We start from the raw sequence: 6,867 nt of genomic DNA, 5'->3' as shown, positions 1-6,867 counted from the left end.
TATTGTTTTAAAGTCTTTAAATTTCAGCATCTGTGTTATCTTAGAGTTTGTACCTGTTCATTGTCTTTTCCCTTAATAATTCCCAAAGAACCACATTTCTTAGTTATTTGCTCATTAGATAATTTTGAATTGTATTCTGGACTTTTTTTTTTTTTAAACATTTTATTTATTTATTTGAGAGAGAGAGACAGTGAGAGAGAGCATGAGCGAGGAGAAGGTCAGAGGGAGAAGCAGACTCCCCGTGGAGCTGGGAGCCCGATGCGGGACTCGATCCCGGGACTCCAGGATCATGACCTGAGCTGAAGGCAGTCGCTTAACCAACTGAGCCACCCAGGCGCCCTATTCTGGACTTTTTGATCATTAAATTTATAGATATGAATCCTATTAAAATTCTCTAAGGGGTATTATTATTATTATTATCACCATCATAATCATCATCATTACTGTTTTAGCAGGTGGTCAACTCAGTTAGCTTCAGACTGCAAGTTTTCAAAATCACTTTTTAGACAGCAAGCAAAACAGCTGGGTGTATAGCATCCTGGAACCCTCCTTCAAGTGTGCAGATCCTTCGTGTCTCCAGGAACTCCAGGTCTCACCATGGTGGAGTCTGAGCGCCTCTCAGCCCATGGCTGCTGGACTGCCTTCACCAATTTCTTGTGCACCAGAAAGGGAACTCTCCTATTTGCTGAGACTATACTGTGCCTGGTGATTCGAATCTGGTTCAGCATCTCAACACCAGGATACTCCACTCTGTCAGTGGTTGAGATGATCCTTGCTGAGATCTTCTTTGTCGTCTACATGTGTGACCTACCCACCAAGATACAATCCATCAACTGGCCTTGGACTGATTTCTTCCGGTCCTTCACTGCCATCACCTTCTACCTAATCACCTCCATTGTTGTCCTTGTCGACAGAGGAAATCGCTCCATAATCATTGCAGGGGCACTGGGCCTTGTTGCTGCATGCCTCTTTGGCTATGATGCCTACATCACCTACCCCTTGAGGTAATAAAGATATATAGCAGCTCTGACTGACCGTGCAGTGATCCATGTTGGTGGACTCCCTTTATTTCCCTCTGAGACCTGGTGGGAGGTTTAATTCTTAGTTCAATTCTCAAAGCATTTGCTAGGCAGCTTTGGGTCTGTCCTGTGAATATCCAGCTCAAGAGGAAACTAGGGACTGGTATAGTTTCTTACACAGTATTAAGGAATTCTCTTCTCAACCTCACTTCCTTCCAGGTTTCCTCTTCTGTTCTCTGCCCCCCACAGAGGTCCCTTTTCCCAATTCTTCTGTGCAGAAAGGGGAGGTTTCTTTTTAGAGTTTTACCTGCTCATATCACTGCTGCTGAACAGTTCTGCAGGATGGGCCTGCCCTTGGGGCAAAGCCAAGAAATAAAAGAGGGGTAACAACAGAACACTATTCTCAAATGTGTTGCTTCTTCAAGTTTTGACTCCACTCCACAATCTGCCTGCTTTCATATACTTTTAAGAGTCCACAGGTCATTGTTTTTGTGTATTTTGTCCAGAGTTTTTAGTTGTAATCAGAGAGATAAGTCATACTGGATGTACTCTAATTTGATCAGAATTGGAAGTCACATTTTGAGAGTAGATGTAAGGAAAATATTTTTCCAAGGATGTCTGTTAAGATATATAAAATTAACATAATGGAAGAGTAAGGTCTTTGAGATCATACAGCCCAGTGGAACTCCCTCCATAGTTGCCTGGGGTAGGAAGGGGGTAAGAGTGCTAAGTATAGACAATACCAATCAAGTGTATTCTTAAAATAACTGACCAAAGTCAGACCTCAAGCATTCTAGTTATGCTGAGATATCTCAATGCCCTTTCTCATACTCTTCTTCAGTGGGTAGCTTGCGCAAACATCCTTTAGTGATGTCTAGAATAGTGATTTAGAATTATGCAATTCAGAGCTCTAGGCATTCCATGGAGCCCATTCGGGACCAAAAGTAGTGCAGAGAAGGTATACTCTCTGGCACCACTTCCTGTTTCAATTAGAGTCGTCCACTTCTTTTTTGTTTTTTTTTTAAGATTTTATGTATTTATTAGAGAGAGAGCACATGCACACATGCGTGGTGGGGGAGGGACAGAAGGGGAGTAGTAGGCTCCCTGAGCAGGGAGCCTGATTTTGGCGGAGGTGGGGGAGGAGGGATTGATTCTAGGACCCCAGGATCATGACCTGAACAAAGGCAGACAATTAACCAACTGAGCCATCCAGGCGCCCCTAGAGCAGTCCACTTTCATCTGTTTTTCCTAATGGACTATGTCATAACATGTCATAAGAACTAAGATTTACATTGGTAAAACACAAAAAGAATCACTGGTTTGCAGTAAAGATCCTGGGATTGATCAGCAGTTGGCTGTATATGATGGTGCTTTCCAACTCTTCTCTGATGCTTATAAACTAGTTGAGATTCTCTGTATAGGAGGTACTGAGGACTTGTCAGGGATTGCCCCAGGGGCACTGGGGAAGGTTCAGAGCAGTATAAGAGTTTCTGCTTGCCTAATTTAAAGTGGTGGTCTGAATCCTCAAGAGTACACTAGCTGTCATGAGCTTTTGTGCTTCACTTCCTCACTGCCAGAGCAAACTAGCTTTGCTTGATGACTTTAAGTTATCAAACCAAAATGATGCTGACCTATTTTATCCTTTTGGAGAATCTTTGCATTTCATGAGGCTCCTGACAATGGCAAGTACTTAACACAAATAAATTGTTTTAATATTTACATTTAAGGCATCAGGCTAGTGGGGGAAGAGGCTCTTCCTTGAGTATCTTATAAAACCTAGATTATACAAAATAAGTTAAACAATCTTGGAGCCATACTTTAAGGTTAGGATGACGGCTGAGTAATAAAGGTACTTAATAGTTCTTCTCCTGATTTCTACTAAATATTCACTAAGAACTACCAAAAGATGAAAAGGCACAACAAACTCCAAAATAAAGAATAAAAGTCAGTCATAAGAGAGATTCCTGGAAATATTTCTATTAAGTTTTTAATAGTGCCAAATCAAGAAACAGAATTGATCTATTAGGCATGCAGCATCTTTTGAATCAGGAAAGCACAGCCAGAAAATAGGTAGAAGGAACTCTGTATCATAACTTCCCCATGATTCCCCTCATTGCTACCCATAATTTGGGAACAGAGAGCTTCTCAAATGAGAAAGGTAGACAGACATGGCCTTCACTGTGTGGAAACAGACTTCTGAACAATCAGAGTGTCCCTTCCTTTCATAACAATGTCTCTTAATTCAATTTCTATAATCCCCAGCACATTATCAGCTAGGATAAAAAGAATGGGACCTTAGTACATGTAGTCCTCTCAAAGGTAAAGAATTTCAGGTGAGGTAGAGGAACATTAAAAGTAGTGAAAACTGAGGGAGGGGTAAAGTTGTCATGTACCACTCAGTGTCATTAAAGAATAAATACAGTTACATTCTGTAGGTTACACATCCTCTTTCTAATAGAGAATCGGGAAGTGATTCTATTTCAAAGGAACTACACAAGAAAAATGCCTATTAAACAATAAAAACTGACATAAGGCTGTGTATATCAAATCACAGAATATTAGAGGCAAGTCAGTTAGTAACTAAGTTAGATGGTGAGAGAACCAAACAGCAAAACTCTGTACTTTATCTTTTTTTTCAAACTCTGGGCCTAAATATTTTTCTCCCAACTCCAAGTTGAAAAAAATCGGGAGGAAAAAAGTGGGATGTATGAAATACATTTTTATATGCACTAAAACACAAGGGAAAGAATCTGTTTTTGAAGGGTCTTTATCCTCATCTAATACTGATTTATTATAGGAACAGGAAGAAACATTAGAAAGTTTAAAAAACAATCTACATGTCCGGGGCACCTGGGTGGCTCGGTGGGTTAAAGCCTCTGCCTTCAGCTCGGGTCATGATCCCAGGGTCCTGGAATCGAGCCCCACATGGCATCAGGCTCTCTGCTCAGCGGGAGCCTGCTTCCTCCTCTCTCTCTGCCTGCCTCTCTGCCTACTTGTGATCTCTCTCTGTCAAATAAATAAATAGAATCTTTAAAAAAAATAATCTACATGTCCATTGACAAATGAGTAGATGAACAAATGTAGTATATATGTACAATGAGCTAAGATTTAGCCTTAAAAATGAATGAAATTCTTACACATGGTATAATATAAATGAGCTTGAGGACATTATGCTAAGAGAAATAAGCCAGACACAAAAGAATAGATATTACAGGATTCCATTTATATGAGGGACCTAGAATAGTCAAATTCACAGAGACAAAAAGTAGAATATTGGTCACCTGGGGCTGAGGGGAGAAGGGAATGAGAAGTAGGTATTTAATCGATACAGAATTTCAGTTTGAGAGGATGGAAAGTTCTGGAGATGGATGGATGGTGGAACAATAATGTGAGTATACTTAATGTCACTTTACTGTACACTTAAAATAGTTAAAATGGTAAATTTTATGTTATATATATTTTACTATAATAAAAAATGTCACAAAAATCTATAAAAACTAAAGAAGTCAGTCACAAAAGAGTATATACTATATGATACCATTTCTGTGAAATTCTAAAACATATAACCTAATCTAATCATGATAGAACCAACTTATGGTGATCGAAATCAGAATATTAATTAAGCTTGGTAAGGGATTTACAGATAGGAAGAATAAGGAAATATTTGGGAGTGCTGAAAGTATTCTATAATTGATTGGGGCAACGTTCACATGAGTGTATTTATATGTACAACTCTATTGAGTGGTACAGTTAAGGTTTATGCATATTAATAGATATGTTATATCTCAAATCCATGTCTATGAAATACAAGCTATTAAAAAAGAGAAAGCAGGCTAAATTGAAACAAGAACAGACTGTGAAAAGAAAACAAGCTAGAAAAGCCTTCAAGGAACCCCAAATTTAGAAGTGCAGCAACTCAAATAAAAACCATTGGGGGGGCAGTATAGAGCAGACTTCTTGATGCAGAAAATCAAATCAGTGTTTCAGAATACAAATTTGAGACGCTTTCCCAAAATGTAGGAAAAAAAAGGACAAAGAGAAATAAAGAGAGATGAGGACAAAGATGAGAGCCCAAGTATTACCAATATATGTTCCTTTAAAAGCAGATGATGAGATAGGGGTGCCTGGGTGGCTCAGTGGGTTAAAGCCTCCACCTTCAGCTCTGGTCATGATGCCAGGGTCCTGGGATCAAGCCCTGACTCAGGCTCTCTGCTCAGCGGGGAGCCTGCTTTCTCCTCTCTCTCTCTGCCTGCCTCTCTGCCTGCTTGTGATCTCTATCTGTCAAATAAATAAATAATTAAAAAAAAGATGAGATAAACAGATCATGTGCAGTGAACTAATATATATGAAAATTTTACTGAGGTGAAAAAAGACCCAAGTCTTTTAAAGAGTTCCCTTTTTTAGGAAAAAAAAAATGATAAGACATGCACCTCTAGGATTATTCCAGTGAAGTCCTTAAATTTCAGAAATGCACAAAGAGGGGTGCTTGCCTGGGTGGCTCAGTTGGTTAAGTGTTTGCCATCAGGTTTCTTGCTCAGCAGGGAGTCTGCTTCTCCTTCTCTCTCTGCCCCTTCCCCTGCTCGTGCTCTCTTGTGATCTCTGTCTCTTAAATAAATAAATAAAATCTTAAAAATAAATTACACAAAGAATTCTACAAGAGCTAAGCAAGAAAATGTTGCCAATAAAACAGCAAGACACAGTTTGGTCTTTTAATTTCCTCAGTAGAAGTAAGTCTAAAAAAGATAATGGAGGAAATTTAATGAATTTTTAGGGCAAAAATTTGTGGATCCAAAAAACTATGACTATCCATGTTTTCATTGATGTGTGAGGACAACAGATGTTCTTAGAGATATACTGGATCTCAACTAAGTGTTCTTTATTTTAAAATTATTTAAGGTTTTATTTTAGACTACAAAAAATGAGTAAAAATTAAAATGTGAGAAAACAGATTCTCTACAAGGACTGGAAGCAAATATAGAAATTAAACATACAGAAAGAAATTTAATTTGTAATTTAGTTACAAACCTGAAGGTAATATAATCAAACTTAAAAGATTATAGTGTTTTTAAAAAAGGAGGAGGAGTGTAAGCCTGACAATTCACAGACCTGTACCCCTGGGGCAAATAACACATTATATGTTAATAAAAATAATTAATAATAAAATAAAAACAAAAAAATAAAAAAGAAGGAGGAAAGATAAAATTGGGCAGAAAATGTGTTCTTGTCGAAATAGAAAGGTCTCAAAAGTTATAGTTTTATTCTTTTTTTTTAAAGATTTTATTTATTATTTATTTGACAGACAGAGATCACAAGTAGGCAGAGAGGCAGGCAGAGAGAGGGGGAAGCAGGCTCCCCACTGAGCGGAGAGCCCAATGCGGGGCTCGATCCCACGACCCTGAGATCATGACCTGAGCCGAAGGCAGAGGCTTTAACCCACTGAGCCACCCAGGTGCCCCAGTTATAGTTTTATTCTTAAAATTTATAATAATAAAAATGCATATTTGACATTGTTTCTGTTTTTTTTTTTTTTAAGATTTATTTATTTATTTATTTATTTGACAGAGAGAGAGAGATAGATCACAAGCAGGCAGAGATGCAGGCAGATGGAGAGGGGGAAGCAGGCTTCCTGCTGAGCAGAGAGCCCGATTTGGGGCTGGATTCCAGACCCCTGAGACCACGACCTGAGCCAAAGGCAGAGGCTTAACCCACTGAGCCACCCAGGCACCCTGTTTATGGTTTTTAAAAAATATTTTATTTATTTATTTGAGAGAGAGAGCGTGTACAAACAGTAGAGAGAAAAAAGGGAGGAAGGGGAAAAGGGAGGAGGAAAAGGGAGAAGCAGGCTCAC

At 38.8% G+C, this 6,867-nt stretch overlaps 1 pseudogene across 1 annotated transcript; it reads left to right on the top strand.

Moving 5' to 3' along the window:
* Positions 1–597: 597 nt before the first annotated feature.
* LOC111142764 lies at positions 598–1,008 on the top strand (annotated as a pseudogene). The gene has a single exon (XR_002640285.1). The product of XR_002640285.1 is annotated as a proteolipid protein 2 pseudogene (transcript).
* Positions 1,009–6,867: the final 5,859 nt, after the last annotated feature.

The sequence above is a fragment of the Enhydra lutris genome, unplaced genomic scaffold, assembly GCF_002288905.1.
Source record: "Enhydra lutris kenyoni isolate GAN:26980312 unplaced genomic scaffold, ASM228890v2 scaffoldscaffold8, whole genome shotgun sequence".
Classification (NCBI taxonomy): Eukaryota; Metazoa; Chordata; class Mammalia; order Carnivora; family Mustelidae; genus Enhydra; species Enhydra lutris.
The sequence above is the reverse complement of the archived record's forward strand: the minus strand, read 5'-3'. Positions and strand labels throughout refer to the sequence as shown.